The sequence below is a fragment of the Sceloporus occidentalis genome, unplaced genomic scaffold (assembly GCF_023333645.1).
Source record: "Sceloporus occidentalis isolate IW3139 unplaced genomic scaffold, rSceOcc1.0.p SCAF_2, whole genome shotgun sequence".
In the NCBI taxonomy this organism is placed as follows: domain Eukaryota; kingdom Metazoa; phylum Chordata; class Lepidosauria; order Squamata; family Phrynosomatidae; genus Sceloporus; species Sceloporus occidentalis.
Genome location: NW_028316982.1, coordinates 48,131,858 through 48,152,674, shown reverse-complemented (window position 1 = coordinate 48,152,674; position 20,817 = coordinate 48,131,858). Strand labels below are relative to the sequence as shown.

The following is a 20,817-nucleotide window of genomic DNA, read 5'->3' as shown; positions in this document are numbered from 1 at the left end:
AACTGATACCATTTTAGGTGTTTCGAGGTCAAGAGTACTCAGGCCGCACAAGCTTAACTGGCCATTTGCTCATAAAATAGTACTAACATTTACTGATGCCACCTGCCATATCTTCAGGATTTTCTTTAGTTATACATGCTGAAGATATTTTAAAGGTCATAACCTCAATAAGAGACACTCAAAATCCAATTTGATATGCAGTTGAAGTAAGAATCTAATTCACGGGTACACATGAAGCTTGGCACTTTTAAAACACACAGAGGCCTGGGACAGACAGGCCTCAACGCAGGTGTTGATGACGTGCTAGGGTTGCCTCAGGGCGTCGCTTACAGATGCCCCACAACCCTAGCACATATTCTGTGTGTCAAAATGGTGGCACCCTGTACAGATGGGTGCCATCATTCTGACATGACGGACACTTAGCATCCGCACATCACGGTGTGATACTGACATCGTGAGTGCTTTTTGCGGGTTCTTTTTGCTGAGTGAGGAAACCGTGCGGTTTATGCCCTGCAGGTTCCTCGCGGGCACTGGCAGACCACCCTTTTTGGGCAGTCTGTACCAGGCCAGAGTGTAGAAAATACTTGTAGCATATAAAGTCAGAATCACAGTGGCAGAGATCTAGACCAGGGGTACAACTCATAGGTCTACCATATGGTCATTGTAGGTCAGAGCTGACTTCACATAAAATAACAAGAGCAACAGCAACAACAAACTTCTGAAGTGCTGCACAATTCCCACATGTGATTTAGACATAAGAAATTTAAATGACATTCCAAATTCTATATTTCTACACAGCACCTTCAGAAATTCATTTAAAGAAGAATTCATCCACTCTTTCATTGTGGATATTTTTATACTTACACACTTTCTTTCCTATTCACATTAACATGTTTTCAACATAGCAATAAGGGGCAATAGAAATTCATGACATGCAGAATTGACAATCAAGGAGTAGCTATTAACAAGTTTGTGTTCTACCTTAATATCAAATAAAAATATTAATTCCAGTTAATTTATTTTTATTAATTTGAATTCTGTTAACACATTGTCCGTATTCATAAATTATATGATGTTCACACTTCTTCATAAATGTCTGCATCCACAAATAAGGGTTTTTTATTTTGTCATCTCATTTAGTCTATAGAAAAGGAAAAGTTTTTCAGTCTTCCTTCTAATAAGGATATCCCCCAGTCCTACAAGGCATGAGCTTTCTAGCCTGCAACTGAGGAACATCCTTATTATAAGGGACACATGGGAACCCCATTTCCTACTTTAACTCATTAAATGACCTATAATCTCCATGTTACAATGTTTTAATATGTCCTGGTTTCTCTTGCCTTAACTCCAAACTTTGATTTGAGGTTCTTTCACAATGTTGGTACTATGATTCCACTATAACTACCATGACTGTATACTATGGAATGCTAGTGTTTGTAGCTTGGTGAGGCACTGGATCATTCAGGCTGATAATTCTAAATACCCCTCCCTTGCCTACCAATCCCAAGATTCCACCACAAGTTAATTAAAGTGGAATCACAACATTATAACTGCTTAGTGTGGAAAGGCCCCTGGTCCAAGAAAGTCCTTATGAATGTTAAGTGTATTTTTAGTAAATAATAACAGACATACAAATAAGGAAATTCTTTGCAGAGGCACAATTAAATGGATAAATAAATAATTTTGCAAGCAATTTCATTCACTCTATAGGTCTATTACAATTCTCTTGGTGACTGCAGGCCAAAAGATTTCTGCGCCCTTAGCTGGAAGAAATAGAGGGGGTGCTAAACACATAAATGAACAGATACGTGCCTTTTTAGTTATAGGAAGTCATTGATTAAGATATTCACTTGGTTTGAAAAATGCATCTTTGAAAAGAGTATCTGACACAGGTATATAAATGTAAACTAGTTGCCAACAGTTTTACTCCTCCAATTGCACACCTGCAAGCACCCCAGGGTGGAGACAAAGTCTTTCTATAAGTGCACTGAACATCTTGAGCATGCAAGTGTGATGGGGGATCTATTTTTAGCATTTACTTCAGGAGCTCATAACACACCTCTCCCTCTCCTTATTTCATTTATAATCTGCCTCTGTGCTCTTGTTTCAGTATTTCATGGGAACAAGAATTCAGAATAAAGATGGAGGCACAAGATATCATAATATTTACTAACACTTAGCATACCGCATCCATTATCACTTGCATAGGTAGGGAGTCTACACTATTGAGGACATACACAGATCATCCTGTGCACTGGGATATCTGTGTCTAGGCAATCAAAGATGTTTTTTACTTAATTCAGGTCTAACATTGGCACGTTACAGAGCGCCCAAGAAGGGCGCTCTACCACCGCCACCAATTGCTGTGTCCGGGAACCGCAGCGGCCAAACCGCACGGTTCCCGGGCACAGCAAGAAAGAAGCGCCGAAATGGCACTTCTTTCTGCGCCCCGGAAGTGGTGCAGCGAGACGCTAGTCGTGCACTCACAGCATCACTTCCGCTGCGTGACGTCCGGACGCTATGCGTCTGTGACGTCAAAATGGCGGCCCCCGTGTGGAAGGGCGCCGCCATTTTGTATGGACTCGGTCCGTACTAGGGTTGAGGGGCGTCCGGATACACCCCTTCAGTGCGTGTGTAATGCGCCATTGATTCTGGAGCTCAAAGGTGTCTCTCCCTAAGTGATTTTTTAAGTGATTTTTTTAAAGGTAGGGGTGACAATGTATTTGTGAAGGCCAGTTGGGAAGGAAGCTGTTGCCTTGCTCCCCGAGCTCAGAAAGATACTTTTTAAAAAGCAGATATAATTATAATCTACAATGGTAATGAGTTACTTATACTAATTTTAAAAAGTAACTTTACTTTATAATATTCCTGAGAATAATGAAAATAGTTACATTGGCATCACAAGTCAGAAAAAGGCTCTCAGTGAAATGACTCTTTCCCCCAAATGTTCACCAAATATGTTCATATATACTAAGCTGAAACAGAGACTTCATCACTATCTCTGAGTAAAACATTTATGCCAAATGCCACAGGCCAGCCTTTATTCAGTATGTCAATAAGGAGAAGAGCTATACTTAGTAGGATTACATGTGTGGAAAGGCGGGCTGTAACCAATTCTCTGACTAAGAAGCCTAGCATTTAGGAATCATGACAACCTATTTCGAAGCAGCAGTTTTAGCTCTCAATCATCACACAGCAAGTAATGGAAACCACAGCTGAGACGTCTCTGTTTTTAAATAGCTCATTGATTTTGGATTGAATCCATCCACAGCACTGTGCTTGAACCTCATTTAGTAATTAACAACAAACCAGGATGGATATCTTCAGTCAAAGCCTGCTTGGTTTTAAACATGTCACTGGAAATTGGCATGGCTAATCAAGCCTTCTCCTCTGTTTATACCAGACGTTTTTCTCGAATCTGTAAATGTGTATGACACAAAGCATAGAACAGATTTCCCTTAATGATGCAGTGGTTAGGCTTAATCCATGCTGTTTCATTCTAAGTCATAGTGGAACACACACATGATATGTGAGCATGTACATAGACATAGATGAATTCCACAGGTCATAATCCAAGATTCTATATTTTAAGGAGTTTTCTATTGCTTTGGGTGTGATGCTTTTATTTCTACACTGTTAAAAAACTAGAATAAACACACAGTACTGATTATGATCCATGCACTATACTGCTTTACTAAAACATGCTTGCAGAAGTCATGTGTGCATTTACATGCAATCTGTTTTAATAGTTTAATAATTTAATCTGTTTAATGTAACACTTTTCTATGTTTTTAATTACACTGTTTTAATCTTGTAAACTGCTCTGAGTCCCAGTTTTGAGGAAAGGATGGGATGATGATGATGATGATGATGATGATGATAATAATAGTTTCAAAGCCCATTTGCTCATAAAAATAAGGAATATTTAGGAACTGGGGTGTTTGTATTAAGGGACAGCTATCAATGTCCATGGAACAATGAACACAGATGGACTAAAATGTAATGTATTCAGTGGGCAGCAAGGGATATCCACATACCAGGGCTTGACAAAATTTCTTTTATAAATACAACTAACAGAATTTCCCAGAGAATGAACTTGCCAGTTATTCGACAGTAACTTTTCACTTCAGCGAAGTCCATTCCTGTCATAAGGCAGGAATGCCATGTCTTCCCCAGTTTTTCTGAATAAAAAGCAACAGAAACAAGAAAGTCTGTACAATAAGTAGGCAAATGAGTGTGTGAATCAGTGAAAGTGCTAGCATGTGTATATGTGGATGCGTATGCTTGCACTCATTTAAAATTGTGGTCTTGAATCCCAGTTTTGGAGAAAAGGTAGGCTGAGTATGTATGCATGAATAAATATACCTTGTGTGTGTTCCTAAACAGCATTTTATTTGGGGGGGGGGATACCACAATATTTTTCCTTCTTGGTTCAATGAGGAGACCTCTCCAGCATTGCTGCCCCATCCTCTTTCATCCTTAACAATTCTTTGCAGTTTGGTAAAATATAAAAGGACGCCATCATTGTCAACGTTTTTCTTAAAGAGATATCTTTTCATTCAATGCATGTTGCATGAAATGCTTATAACACAGTAGCTCAGTTAGCTTCAGTAGCAGTAGAAAAAGAATAATTCTTTTTTCCTTTCAGAACAAATGAGTTAAAAAAGAAATGTTTCCAAATCAAATCAAATTTCAGTTTGTCTCAAACAGTTGATTTTTTAAAAATATATATTTCCTCACATCCTCTAATACCTGCAAATTCACTAACTAAATTCTGGGATAGGTTTCAAAGAACCACATCCTGCCTGTCCCCAGAGAAAACTGGAACAGAGAGAATAAATTACCAGCATTTGGATTCTCATTACATCAAATTACCCTCAGTATAAAAATGACAAGAATATTGCCAGCTCACAGCACCTGTTAGTACTCCATTCAAAGAATCTGCAAAGTAGGCTTGTCTCTGTTATCTATGAGTGACAACATTTTATTCTCTCATCCCTTATTGTCTTAAAGTTTTGCCCAACTCCTAGTTTTCAGTCTCCAGATCTGCATCATCTGAATCAACCAATCAATCAGAAATTTTTCTCAGAAATGAAAGATGAAAAGGGGAGTTGAAGACAATGAGGTAGGCAGCAACAGACTGGAAGAGTGGTCATGGTGCCATACAAGACAGAAAGACTTAGAAATATGAAGCTGTATCCATGTGGCCAAAATTAGGCCTTGGGAGTATGGAGTATCCTCATGCTCCCGAGCCCTAGAGCGTGGTGATGTTGCCATCATGGCAGCCTCCCATCCACACAGGGCCCGCCATGATGATGCAAGTACGGCACAGAACCCACACATTGTGGCGCCACGCTTGCGTCGACACGTGACAGTGCACCAATGGTGCACTCATGGCGGTGGCCATGTTCATAAAAAAGAACCCACTTTTAGCGGGGGGGGGGGTTAGTGCAGAGGGAGCCCACACAGTTTGGTTGCTGCGGACTCCCTCAGGAGCAAAAATGGGCACCTCCAGCCCGCCCTTTCAGGGTGGTCTGTCAAGCCCCTAAGTAAATATAGACACCCTGCCCCCCCAAAAAAAATCTTTGCAAATTCCAATAAATCAATTAATCATTGCAAATTGTAGCAAGGTGCTACTTTACGAAGTGAAGTGGAATATGTACACAACCCCTTCCTCTTATCTGGAGATGAGTCCACCAAAACTGGAGAACTGGAATCTTTGTCTCCTGCTTGGAGATGATCCATGAAAACTCAGGGCCATGCCTTGAGATCTGACAGCCCTATTTATTGAAGACTGAATTGTTGGGCATATAGGAGGGCATTCCTGGTGAAAAACAAATCAACATGGATTCTGCTGAGGTACATCCAGTCTTACTAACTTGTTAGAGGCTTTGAAAAGATGCGTGAGCATGTGGACTAGAATGACCCAGTTGACACTGTGTAATAATAATAATAATAAATAATAAATTGTTCATTTATTAACCGCTTTTCCAACGATCAAAGCGATGTACAGAAATTGTTAAAAACAGACAATAAAAACAGTAGAAACCACATCTTAAAAGTACATAATTAAAATGGATTAAATGCGACCAAAATTTAAAACATCCAATGACATTATTAAAATCAAGTATCATAGATACTATACATCGATAGGGGAATATATTCTTAAACGGAATTAGGAGGGAAGGCTTGAAGGAAGAGATGAGTTTTTAAAGCCTTCTTAAAGGCTTTCACTGATCCACTAAGGCGGATCCCTTCAGGTAAGGCATTCCATAGAGAGGGCGCCACGGCCGAAAAGGCCCTTTGTTCAGTGGACGCCAACCTCACCTTAGGTTGATTAAGAGACAGTTTTCCAGAAATTCTGAGTGTGCGGGGAGGATTATGGAGGAAGAGGTGTTCCTTCAAGTAACCCAGGCCCAAGCCATTTAGGGCTTTAAAGGTAATAACCAACACTTTGTACTGGGACTGGAAACGAATTGGCAGCCAGTGTAGAGATTTTAAAATAGGTGTTATATGATCAAATCTCGTTGTGCCCGTAATTAGCCTGGCTGCTCCATTTTGGATCAGTTGAAGTTTCCGAACCTGATACAAAGGTAGCCCCATGTAGAGGGCATTGCAGAAATCCAAACGAGAGGTTACCAGTGCATGTACAGTCGGCCCTCCTTATACGCGGATTTGCCATGTGCGGATTTGAGCATACGCGCATGGCAAATCCGGAAGTTGTCCCCAATGGCGGTGCACGTGCACGCGTGCCGCCATTGGGGACAACTTCCCTCCCTCCCCTCTCCTCCCCCCAACTCTTTCCTTCCTTCCCTCCCTCCCTTCCTCCCTCCTTACTTACCTTTTCCTCCCCGGTGCCGCGTCGCTGCTGCCGCCGACGCTGCCTTGGCCGTAGCAGGTGGAAGGCCGGGTGGGGGTTTTGGAGGCAAAGAAGCCTCCAGCCTGCCACCTGGCCCTTCTGTGGCGGCGGCGGCGGTAGCGGAGGACCAGCAGCAGAGGCCTCTTCCGCCGCCGCCAGCACCTCTGTGCAAGGGCCGGGTGGTGGGCTGGAGGCCTCTTGGCCTCCAGTCTGCCACTCGGCCCCTGCATCGGGGTGCTGGCGCCAGCGGCGGAGAGGAGGCTGAAGAGGCCCCAGGCGCTCCTCCTCCTCCTTCTCTCCGCCACCATTGCCGGGGGAAAGGCCGGGTGCTGCTTCTGGAGGCCTCCAGGAGCAGCACTCAGCCTTTCCCCCGGCAGCAGTGGCGGTGGAGAGGAGGCCTCTGGTGCTGGTCCTCCAGCGCCAGAGACCTCCTCTCCGCCGCTACATCTAGGGGAAAGGCCGGGTGCTGCTCCTGGAGGCCTCCAGGAGCAGCACCCGGCCTTTCCCCCAGCAATGGCGGTGGAGAGGAGGAGGAGGAGGAGGAGCGCCTGGGGCCTCTTTGGCCTCCTTTCCGCCACCGGCGCCAGCACCCCGATGCAGGGGCCGAGTGGCGGACTGGAGCCCAAGAGGCCTCCAGCCCACCACCCGGCCCTTGCACAGTGGTGTTGGTGGTGGCGGCGGCAGCGGAGAGGAGGCCGAAGAGGCCTCTGCCGCTGGTCCTCCGCTGCCACCGCCACTGCCACAGAAGGGCCAGGTGGCAGGCTGGAGGCTTCTTTGCCTCCAAAACCCCCACCCGGCCTTCCCCCTGCTATGGCCGAGGCGGCCGCGGCGGCAGCAGTGACGCGGACCCGGGGAGGAAAAGGTAAGTAAGGAGGGAGGGAGGGAGGGAGGGAAGGAAAGAGTTGGGGGGGGAGAGGGGAGGGAGGGAAGTTGTTCCCAATGGCGGCGCGCGTGCATGTGCGCCGCCATTGGGGAAAACGGGACTTGAGCATACGTGGATTTTGGTATACGCGGGGGGTCCGGAACGGATCCCCCGCGTATACCAAGGACCGACTGTACTACTTTTTCTAGGTTCCCTCGGTCCAGACAGGGACGCAGCTGGTGTATCAGCCGAAGCTGATACCAGGCACTCCTGGCCATCGCATCTATTTGAGATGATAAACGTAGGGATGGATCCAGGAGTACTCCCAAACTATGTACTTTGTCCTTCAGGGGAAGTTTAATCCCATCAAGGACAGGATGACAAATTTCCCTGCCTGGGCCAGGCGAACCTATCATGAGTACCTCTGTTTTCTCTGGATTCAATCTGAGTTTGTTTTTCCTCATCCAACCCATTACTGACCAGAGGACAGATGCCATCCTTAGTCACTTTGTCAGTCAGAGACATAGAGAGATAGATCTGGGTGTCATCAGCGTACTGATAACACCGAGCTCCATGGCTCCGGATGATCTCTCCCAGCGGCTTCATGTAAATATTAAATAGCATGGGGGACAGAATGGCGCCTTGAGGGACGCCTGATGTAAGCTCTCTTTTCCGAGAGCACCCGTCCCCCAGCCTCACCATCTGGAACCTTCCCGAGAGATAGGACCGGAACCACTGGAGTGCAGTGCCCCCGATACCTAATTCTCCCAGGCGTTCCAGAAGGATACCATGGTCGATGGTATCAAAGGCAGCTGAGATGTCCAAGAGCACCAACAGAGTTATATCTCCTCTGTCGGTGGCCAGACGGAGGTCATCGACTAAGGCGACCATGGCAGTCTCAACTCCGTAGCCCACCCTGAAACCAGTTTGAAATGGGTCAAGATAATCGGTTTCATCCAAGACCGCCTGGAGCTGAAAAGCGACTGCCCTCTCAAACACCTTGCCCAAAAATGGTAACAAGGAGACAGGCCTATAATTGCTCATGGATAGGGGGTCAAGGGAAGGTTTCTTCAGCAAAGGCCTTACAATTGCCTGTTTCAAAGATGTTGGTACAGTACCTTCCCGAAGAGATGTATTTATTATTTGGTGAAGAGCAGATGTTATAACATCTCCTCCCTGTACGGTCAACCAAGAAGGGCAAGGGTCAAGGGGGCAAGTCGTCTTTTTCATGCATCCAAGGAGCTTGTCTACGTCCTCGGTACTCACAAACTCGAACTGATCCAGAATAACCTTGTTACCAGAGGCGCTGGATACCTCTACTAAAGGTTCTGCTCGAAAATTGGCGTCAAGATCAGCCCTTATCTGAGAGACTTTATCAGCAAAGAAGTTGTTAAAAGCATCACAGCAGGCAATAGTTGGTTCAAGCAAAGAGTTCTGGGTGGCCGGGGTTTGGGTGTACTTGGATTTTCAAAATTATTTTGGTGCAAACATAGTAATATGAGATATGCAGAGATGTCCTCTTATGGACTGAACAGTGGCAAAAGAACAGGAAGCCGAGCAGTATAAAAGGTCAGTTCTGGCAATGGAGAGATATTAGTTGAGTTCACCAGGGGTCTATACTGGAACCCATGCTTTAAATTTCTACACAAAAGATGTAAATCTACGGCTAAGTAATGAAGTGGCCAAGTTTAATGATGCCACCAAATTATTTATACATATACAGAATTATGTGTTATTTATTGAACAGGAAGAATAAAAATGGATTGTGAAGATTAAAAATAGACTGTGAAAAGCTCAGAACACTTCTCTCCAAACCAGGAGAGTGGGAGGTAAAATGACAAATGAAATTCAATACAAACAATTGTAAAGTGAAGCATATTCTGGCTGCTGCACCTTAAAAAGGATGTTTAAAAACTGGAAAAGATACAGAAAAGAGCACACAAAATGGTCCAAGAGACTGAATCAACTCTCCTGTAAAGAAAGTCTGCAACATTTGTGGTATGTGAAGGGACACATGATACAAGTGTCTAGAATTAAGCATGGTATGGAGAAAGTAGATAGGGACACTCCCTCTTGCATAATAACTAATGCCAAGCACTGAAGCTGAGTGGCAGGAAACCCTTCACACAGTAGATAGTTAAAAATGTGGAATTTACTGCCAGAAGCAGCAGTTATGGTTAACAATTTGGACTGAATATTGGATACATTCATAGTCGATGAGACCATCTATGGCTATTTATCAGGATGACCATATATTACCTCCAGTATGAAAAACAACATGTCTACATATATTGGTTGCTGTGGGACATGAGACAGAGGATGTACTTGTGCTTATGTCTGGTAAACCTCCCACAGCAACTGATGTGAACAGAATACTAGACTAGAGAGGTCTTTGGTCTAATCCACCAGGGTTCTCAGGTTTTCCAAACACTTCCATAGCACTAAGTATGAGTATGAAGTATCACTCATTTCCCAAAATGGAGAACAGAAGGAAGGAGAACATGCTGATTTCCACTACCATGACCAATCCCAAAAAGTACCTATAGTGGGCACTTCAGCAGGGAGACAGCTTTCACACATTTCTTTTACCAAGCTCCACTTCAGGTATTGCCAATTATATACATACCTGTACAATTTAAACCAGGAATTTTAGTTGTGCACTATCCTTTTCCCAAATGGAATGCTATTCCATGAAGTTTAGAAAGCTCAAAATCCCCATATCTTGATTAATAATTGGTTTGGCCTGTTCAAGTCTTTTTGTAGGAAATTCAAGATTCTGTTATTATCAGTGTTTTCCTCAGCTTGAAAGACCCTGCCTGGGAAGACATCCTCTGACATTACTACCCCTCCTTCCACCTTGTTTTTTTCTAATTTTCCAGTCAATGCTTGAAAATGTCACTTGGGGGATGGGGACACAACAATTCCTGAGATCTTGCAATCTGGCCACTGTCTGGGCAACTGAAATCCAAACAAATAAGCAAAGAGTTGTAGTCCAAACAAGTAACTTTTTCAAGCTGTGCTTATATTCCTGCGAGGACAAATGGAGAGAAAACCAGCCAATACTAGAGACTGGTGAAAGTTAAAAATTCATTCTAAATAAGAGGTAGGCCTCTGGTGAGTCCAACTTTTGCCACAGAATGGGCTGAATCATTTCATTTTTGGCCCAAATTACTAAACAGAAGTCACTTCTAGTTTGATTTTCTGGGGTTTGCTCAGACTGTGGGGTTATTTGGACCTAATCTCTATTCCTGTAGACATCTAGGATAAGCAAATAGGTACTTTCAGCTTTTTCACCCAAAATGGAAGAGGGGCTTTGGGGGCATACTAAAGAAATTGGGGACATTCTTTTCTCACCCTGCTCTCAGTCTGCATCATTCCCATGAAAGCTTTTGAGTATGCTTGGTGCATCCATTGTTGAGAGGAATTAAAGGGAACTCCAGCATGGCAAGAGAATTTGGGATGAGATCACACAGCATCCATTGCTCTTCTCTACGGCTGTTTTTCCTCCTCCTGTACAACTTTGTAAATGTGGGAAAGAGGTGAAGAAAAACTGGAAGCAGGCAGGGTCAGCTGGTACGGGCAGAAGGCTGGCACTGAGCCATTATGAGCTGGACTGAAAACTCAGAGGGTGGTTTGGCTCACCTCGTCACAGCTTGGGTTTTGTGGACTGAGAAAGTTTATATTTCAGAATACACACAAGAAAATGTGCTGCCACCACTTGTAATATACAAGTGCTATTTTGAAGAAATTGATAATGAACCTAAAGGCGTGGAAGTAATTTCAGCAGTGACATAAGTCTAGTTCTGTTCAGCATGTCAGTGACAAGCGGCACCTTTGCTGTGGCTGCCAGTCTGTACAGCCACAAGGAAAAAGCATACCAAATATAAAAAATATTTTTAGAATGCAACTGATTTATTAAGTGTTTGCCCTAGCAATGGTCTGCTAATATTGCAAATCTTTTTATAAAATGGAGAATTCAGCAGCAACACTAAGCCTTACCACATGTATGAAATGGGCACTAGTCCAAAAACAACAATATCGATGTGCAGATGTGATGTATTTAATGTAGCCATGTATGCTAATCATTATATGTGACTCTGGCAGCTGTTAAAATTGTCCCATTTCAGCCCTAATGGCAAAAGGATTGAAATAGTTTTAAAGCTTTATTTTAAAGGATAAGCCCTTATAGTCAAAATATTTTAAAAGGTGTTTGTAGGTCCACATTATTCTAAGAAAAGTATTATGTTAAACTGTTTTAATGGCAGTCTGCTGGCAATTGTGCCTTCCTTTAAAGTTTTAAGCCAATACCCAATTCTTGTAATTAACACTCTCACAAGACACTCCTAAGAGCACTACCCTTGAGTCATTTAAGAAGGACAGATGAGAATTGCAAGAATCAGTGTAGTGGCTAACTATGATTACTCACATAGGAATTTCATACAGAGGCAAATGTCTGTTTCTTTTTCACTTAGGGTGAATTCTCAAGATGTTAAGTATGGAGCTCATACAAACATCAGTACCAGCCAACAAACTATGCCAACAATGAGCAACAAATGCAACAGAGAAAATCCTAATGTTAAACTAATGTTTGTTTTCAGAATTCTATAATCTTGGTCAAGGATTCATTTTTACTTCTAGATGCACACAGTAATAGTTTAGCAACCTTTCACGAAGCAAACAATTCTGACAATGAAATAACTTGTTAGCTAATAATACAGACAGTGCAGAACACCATACTCGGGCCAAAACTAGCCTGGGGAGCGTGCAGGAACCACATGCTCCCCAGTCCTAGTTCTTATGGATGGCACCATTTTGAAGGTGCACCATCCATACCCAGCATGGGACAATGGAGTCATGCACGCACCGTCTCCATCGGACTGGCGCGTGCATCACGTCATTGTCCTGCTGGAGGGTGGTAACGGTGACCTATCTGCAGAGCAGAAAGGAGCTCCAAAACGGAGCTCCTTTTGGGCACATGCTTCGTTCCCACAGCAAATAGAAAATTTTGTTTACTTTAAGGGTTTCTTTGGCTACCAGTCCTGAGGAATAGCAAAATAAGGACTCAGCAAATGCAAATGGGAAACCATTCAGAGTCAGGGACTTTTCCAGCAGATAATGATCACCAATTAGCAGACACTAATCCTCCTTTGCATTGGCCTCCCAGCCTGAAGCCGGCCATCAGCACAGAACAATACACATGCAAATCACTCCTGCATTCTCAGGCTTACACAGTACATATACACCCAACTTTTTCCAGGCAAAGCATTCTCTGAAGATGCCAGCCACAGATGCTGGAGAAACGTCAGGAAGAAAAATTTCTAGAGAAAGGCCACATAGCCTGAAAAAACCACAAAAAACCATGGATGCCGGCCATGAAAGCCTTCGACTTCACAATATGCAGAGAGTTTGCCTTCCCACCTATGTGTGAGATGCATTATACTTCTTTTTAAATTACATCAGTCGTAAACTTGCAGGTATATCAACACATGCAAGCTTTATCTATGTCCTCCTTTGTTTTCTTTTAGTTAACCTGGTAGGTAACAGGCTGAGCTTATACTTGTTGGAACTTAGAGGTGAACTTAAAGACACTCATTTCAAGTCAACTTGTTTTCAGTCTCTCTTTCTTAATTCCATGGTGCCTGAGAAAAACCAATTCCCATGTCCTAAACAGCACCACTGTTCATTTTCTGCCCTCATGTCTTGACAAAAATGGAGAAGTACAGACAGGCGGATAGAAGCAGCCCCTGTAAGCCCCGCATCTGTGCTGCAGCATCTGCATGCTCCAGCACAGACACACCGTCCAAAAGGAGCCGCTTTAGGTGGCTCCTTTTTTGCACTGTCATAATGGCTGCGATGCAGCCCTATGACACCTCTTCCGCCCAGAGGTGTGTGAGCAATCGGGCGTCCTTACGTCACAAGGCTGCACCCGATGTGGACAGGGCCACAGCCTTGTGATGTAATGGCACCGATATTAGGGCTTGGCGCATATGGATGCTGCCGTATTGAGCCCTAATATTGGCACAAACGGCTCGTCTGTACTGGGCCTATGTCTTCTTGAGACACATGAAAAGTGCCAAATCTGCTTTCTCCCTCTTCTTATCTAGGGAAAGACAACAAGGAGAGGGCAAGTAGGTAGTCTCACATCCTCATCCCTTTTAAAAGCCATCTTGCACAAAGAGCATCCCTGTGACTATGTACTCATTTTAATTTGTGAGCTACCTTCAGTCCATTTTGAGGAAATGTCGGCCATAAATAAAGAGAACTAAAAGAAGACTGGGGAACAATCACCAGGAAGCTACTACATGAGGCAGTCACTTCACTCTGCTTAATGTTAGGGCCAGCCATTAACACTCATCTTGTTGTCAACACTTTTTCACCCTTCCTTGACAAATGCAAGATATCATAACATCCACATGTCTCTCCTTGCCTGAGGCTGTATTTTGAGACAGGTGGGTACAGTGCCCCTTTCAGCTGCAAGCTGCTCATTATGAGCAAGCTGCTCAATTTAGGATTAATACCAATTTTATACATCCCAGATGTAATATAAACTACACCTGGGCCTTGCCACCTTGGGAGAAATGAAATGTTGCTTACTTATGTAATTCCTGTTCTCAGCTGGCAAGGGGAGGAAGTCACCCTGCCCTATCTTCTGTGCTAGACAGCTAAGTTATGAGATCCAGAAAATTATTATGTTCCCAGCTCCTTGGGAAATTTTTTTTCAACTGTCCTCCTTTGTATTTCTCCTAAGTATTGTTTTCAGAAACATGTTGGAAAGTTTAAAAGGATTGGGAGATCTAGAAAAGTTGGGTAATCACTCTTAGCATTTTATCCTGCTATTCTAGTTATAATGAGAACTTTCCTACCACTTCCTAACATATGAATTGACTAGGAAGCAATGTTTCCGTAATAAAATGGAGCCCTCAATTCCTTGAGAATAAGAAGAGTATCCTGAAACAAGGATAGAAAGAATATTAGTAATTATTTATTCCTACATTGAAAAAGTAAAAAGTATGGTTCCCCATCCCTTGAGAGTGGGGGTTCTTGGTTGCTTACCAGCAACTCTGTATCTATTTAGAGGTCTCTCTCAACTTGTGGTCTCATCCTATGATCAGTAGTTTTAGGCAGACTTAGTGTAAACACTCCCCTCAAGCATTCTTAAATCTTGCATTCTCAAGCTCTTAAATAGCTTTTAAGCAATTTATTGTAATGGACAAATGGTAGACATAAAAATATACACTCCCCTTAGGGAAGAACATAGACTTTTCAGTGTCTAGGCACATTACTTATTTCATGCAAGGCATCAACCTTTACATCTTCATCGCCCTCTTTCAGGTTCATCTTAGCACATTCACTAAGAAATATTACATAGTCATTAGGAATTCAATTTTTATATCCTCTGCTTAATATCTTCTCTAGCAGGCATTTCTGCACTAAATTCATAAATGAACTTAACATCTATGTATATAGGCATTGCTATACGTGTGTGTGTGTGTGTGTGTGTGTGTGTGTGTGTATCATGCCACTATGGGAGATGATAATCTTCCATGGGCATTGCAAGCCACTGCTGCATCCATTATAATTATAGCAGGCATATTATTATTATTATTATTATTATTATTATTATTATCATTATTAAAGTTTATTTATATAAGTTTATTTATATAGCGCTGTAAGTTTTGAACAGTGATTTACGTAATCATCAAAACAAGAATGCAGTTAAAACCTGCCTGCAGCATACAATCTACAATCAAAAGCAGTGAAGATTATCAAATAACAGAATCATTAAATAACTCTAAAACAGTAAACTATAAAAGCAATACACACACTTATCTAACTATCAAGAGTAGGTTGTAAACTGGAAAGCTTCCTGAAACAAAATCATCTTTAATTTGGACTAAAAGTTTACTAAAGAAGTAATTGTCTACAAATGTTTGGGAAGATGATTCCAGCTGTGAGGAGCAGCAAGGGAGAAAGGGCAAATTCAAGTCAGGGATGAGGAAAGCCTTGGCTGGGTCAGGAGCTCTTAGCCCATGGAACAAGCCCTGAGCCCATGGGCCAAACCATACAGGGCTTTAAAGGTTAAAAGAAGGGGGTTATAATCAATCCTAAAGGGAATAGGGAGCCAATGAAGAGATGGGATCACAGTGACAAGCTGAATAGATAATCCTGGCAGCAGAATGTTGAACAGAAATTGAGGGGCTGAAGTGGGATAGAGGAAGCACCATCAGCAGAAGGTTGCAGTACCTGAGGTGAGAAATGATGAGGGCATGAACCAAAGTATTGGCAGTAGATGCTGAAAGAAAAGGTCTGATTTTAGCTAAACTATAAAGAAAAAATTGATGTGACTTGACTGTAGCCTGGATCTGAGGAGTAAATGATAAAGAGAAATCAAAAACAATGTCAAGGCTACTTGCTCCCTTCACGGGGTGAATATGTTAACTGTAATTGAAAATGAATATTGCAAAGACAGATTAGGTGGAAAAATTCAGTTTGGGCCATGTTAAGTTTCAGATGTTGATGAAGCATCCAAGCAAAAACAGCCAAGAGACATGATGAAACTCTCTGTTCAGTGTTTACGGAGAGTTCTGAAGTAGAAAAGTACAATTGGGCATCATTGGTGTATAAATGGTGGTATTGGAAACCATAGGTGCTGATAAGGTTACCCAAGGACTTAGTATAGAGGGAAAACAACAATGGGCCCAAAACAGAGCCCTGTGGGACTCCAACTGATAATGGAATAGGAGTAGAAACCTGGCTTCCAATAGCCACAGCAAATGACCTATCTGAAAAGTATAATCTAAACCAGCTGAGGACCAAGTCAGTAAATCCTAGGTCTTGGAGCAACTCCACCAAAAGACTATGATCAACAGTATCAAAAGCAGCAGAAAGACCGAGAAGAACAAGAACAGAGTATAGGCCTTTCAACTTGGCCAAATGGAGATCATCTGTGATCTTCATAAGAGCCGTCTCTGTAGAGTACAAAGGACGAAAACCAGACAGAAATAGAGCTAGTAGAGAGCAAGTCAAGACAGCAAAAGTAAACTATATGTTCCAGAACCTTAGAGAAGAAGGGCAGGAGTGAATGAGGGCAGTAGAGAGAGAGAATGAATCAAGTAAGGGCTTCATGAGGATAGTAAAGACTAACACATGCTTAAATGCAGAGAGAAAGGAACCAGTGATAAGAGAAAGATTAATAATGTGAAGAAGAGAAGGCAGGATAGCAAGGGCAACAGCAATTAGAAAATGAGGAATCAGATCAAGAGAACAGGCTGATGGATTGGAAGAGTTCAATAATGTAGACAATTTGTTCAGCAAAACAGGAGAAAAAGTGGAAAATTGTATTGATATAGAAGGTACTGTAACAACAGAAGAATCAGAAGCCACAAGATTAGAATGAATAGTTTGAATCTTGGTATTGAAATAAATTGCAAAGTCATTAGGAGAAAATGACTAAGGTGGAGAGGAAGGCTTTAGAAAGGAATTAAAAGTAAAAAAAAGATGCTGAGGCTGCCGTTCATTAGTCTTAATCAATGATATGCAATATTTCTGTTTTGCCATAGAAATAACACATGAGAAAGAATGAATGAATAAAATCAGCCCATTCCTTAGTCTTTTTCCATAGACACTCGGCTGCCCAGGAACAAGAACGGAGATACCATGTGATAGGAGTGAGCCAGGGCTGTGGTTTTCTAGAAGAGGCCCCATGTGTTGATAGAGGGGCAAAACTGTCAGAGTTGTGGATAAAGGTGAAATAAGTAAAGAGACAGCTGGATCCACAGAGTCACCAAAGTTTATAGAGAATAGGGAAGTGTCCAGTGCTTGGCCAAATGTCTCAAGATTAACAGAATTTAGATCTTGAAAAGAACGTATTCAGATAAGGACTCTCTCATTATTATAGCCTATTTGAGAAAAGATGTTCTCCCTTCCTTTTTTTTATCAGAATTATCAGACAGCAACAGCTTTATCTGAATTAAACTACTGCAAACAGCCAGGTATGGTGAAGTCTGTGTAACTGTCTGATTTTTATTTCTTAAGGCCTTGCTTTATAGTATTTTCAGCCTCTGTCCAATCATCAGAGGGATCTTCACTAGCCTTTGGAAATACAAACAGTTATCTTCCCCTCCAGTCAGAGATGACATCTTATTGTCCCTTTATCAGTGACCAATCACTTGCAAGCATATGAGCCAGTTTGCAGTGGTTAAATGCCTGTACTGCAGCCACTCACTCAACACCATAAGATTGTGAGTTCAAGACCAGCAAAGGGGCTCAAGCTTGACTCAGGCTTGCATCCTTCCGAGGTCGCTAAAATGAGTACCCAGACTGTTGGGGGCAAATTAGCTTACAGTTGTAAAACGCTTAGACACTGCTTAGGCAGTATGAAGCGGTATATAAATGAAGCTTGGTTTGTTTGTTTGTTTGATGTAGTGGTTTGACTGTTGGACCACGACTCTGGAGACCAGGGCTCTATTCCCTACTCAGCCATAAAACCACTGGCCAAGTCACTCTCTCAGCCTCAGGAGGAGGCAATGGCAAACCTCTTCTGAACAAATCTCATCAAGAAAACCCCATGATAGGTTAACCTTAGGGTAGCCATAAGTTGGAAACAACTTTAAGGCACACAACAACAACAACAGTGCAATCAAACAAAAAAAGAGCTCTGCCTATTATAAATTACTTATGCATGCTGTGATTTCATTACTCATATGGGTCTGACTGAACCCCAGATCTCTGAAATCTAACAGGATGCAGGTCAAAACAATAATCTGAGATATTCTCCTGATAATAGGAGAGGTGTATAGAAAAAAGATAAATAGAATATTAAACAAAATTGAGGGAACATAGAAAGCACTGAAATACAATATCCTCATTAAAATGAATGCTCCATGGTATGTTCCACAAAAAGAGGGGAGAGCCATCAGTGACTCATTTATTACTGAAAATATTGCATATTGTTCAGGTTTTGAGCTAATTTGATATTCAGTCCAATCTTCAATGGTTCCACCAGCAAAAGCCTCATGAAAAAGCGAATGAAGCTTATGTCAGCTGGTCCGTCTGAGGCATGCAGCCTTTAATGTTTTATAATGATGCCACACAACAATAAACCAAACTCAATGCAGGGAAAACGACTTCAGGATAAAAAGAAAAACGAAGGATCCCCCGCTTGAGCAACAGAATGTCGATACAGTGTCATCTGAAGAAAGGAATTAGAGAGCCTTTTGAAAGCTAAACAAACCAAGTGAACAAATGAGCCTTTGAGGATTTAAGAAGGCAAGGCTGAAACTCTGGCATGTTCTCACCTCAGGTGGACAAAGCAAGTTTATAACCATTTACAATACAATAATTTAGATGGTCATTTCTGGAAAACGCTTGTAAATTCAGGCTACTTTGAAATGTCTAATGACTGATTTCACTCAGTCAAGCAATAAAGCTGCTCGACTGACCTCAAGGTCTGACAGGTTAATCTATTCTGACCTTTGCTTTATTCTATAATGATGCTGAAAGATCACTTGAATAACTCACTGTCATTCAACAATAGCTCCATATTTCCCCTTAGGCACAGCAGAGGGTTCAAATGTGACTTGGTGCCACATTTTAAAAACCATGTGGGATACTAAGGTTGTTTCTTCAAAACTGTGAAATAAAACAAATTGCTTCCTCCTCCTTGGCCCTGCCCTCCTTTCCTTTCTTCTCCCCATTGCTTTGCTGGTTAAAATAGCAAAATGTTTCCACCATTCAAATCACAACTTATTCTCTTTCTCCCTCTCCTGCCCCGTTCTCACTCTTGTACACACACACACACACACACACACACACACACACCCACAGAGTGGACCCTTGTTATACGCTGGGGTTTGGTTCCAAGATCCCCCATGTATAACAAAATTCATGGATACTCAAGTCCCATTAAATGTAATGAAATAGCAAAATGGTGACCCTTATAAAAAAATGGAAAATCAAGGTTTGATATTTGAAATTTATACTTTTTTTGAACATTTTCAAACCATGGATGCTTGAATCCATGTATAAATAATCCGTGTATAAGAAGGGATGAGTGTGTGTGTGTGTGTGTGTGTGTGTACACACACACACACACAGAGAGGGGGGGACAGGTGTTATCTTCATGTGCTCTACTACTAGACTTACGTGAAGTAGATTGGCAGTTGGTAATGTCTAACAGGAATAAAAAAAATGATTGTTTGTTTAACACAGTTGATAAAACAGTCCACATGTTTTCACAATGGTGTACAATAAGTTAATTCTGTGTGTACTACAATCCAAACAAATACTTTAATTAAACTGCCCAGAAGATATTAGTCAGGAAACATTTGTCTGAACAGAGGGGGCCTCCAGCAAAGACCCACAAGGGCATAGCTGCAAGGGAGAAAGGAACAGAATTACACCCACTCACACCATGTGACTGCCTGAGAAGTAGAACTGCAGCAGAAGGGACCTCTTGTACAAAGGCAGTAATGGAATAGCAGAGAGATTGAGAGTCTATTGTTGGATTTTGCCCATCAATGAAAAGATATGCTACAGTAATGAATGGAATGCAAGGTGGCAGCAAGATGGATACGATGTCATGTGATAAGTACCAGCCAGCTCTGCACTGTCAGTGATTTTCATAAAAACAAACTGCAAGGCACATAGGAATGGTTAAGCACATACTTTTATAGATACATTTAAAATGGAGAAGCTGCTTTTATGCATGATTCTCTGATCCAATATAAATTTGGCAAATATAATACCCATGTAAAGGGGTATTAAGCCTCGAAATTTAATCCAGTTGTGACAGAGCGTTATAGCCATTTCTCTGTTTTCTATGATAGTGAATCAAAGGCCAGAACTTTCTGATTTCTGAATCTTTACTTTGGTTCAGGACCCAAACTGAAGCAGATGGGTTTCCAATCAGTCCATGCAGAAGTAAGCCATTGTGGTAAGGGGAATCTGATTTTGATCAGAACAAAACCTAGAGGTCTGTGGCCATCAGATCGATTAACTACAGTGCCTCATAATAACCAAATATGCAAGAGAAAATATGCATCATGCAAGAGAGATGGACCCTGAATATCATAGGCTGAGATCAAACAGCAGCAAG

At 42.1% G+C, this 20,817-nt stretch overlaps 1 protein-coding gene across 1 annotated transcript in view; it reads right to left on the bottom strand.

Annotated features, from left to right (window-relative positions):
• LOC149318247 (glypican-5-like) overlaps positions 1–20,817 on the bottom strand; it is a 514,926-nt gene that overhangs the window by 444,954 nt on the left and 49,155 nt on the right. The gene's annotated exons all lie outside the window — the stretch shown is intronic.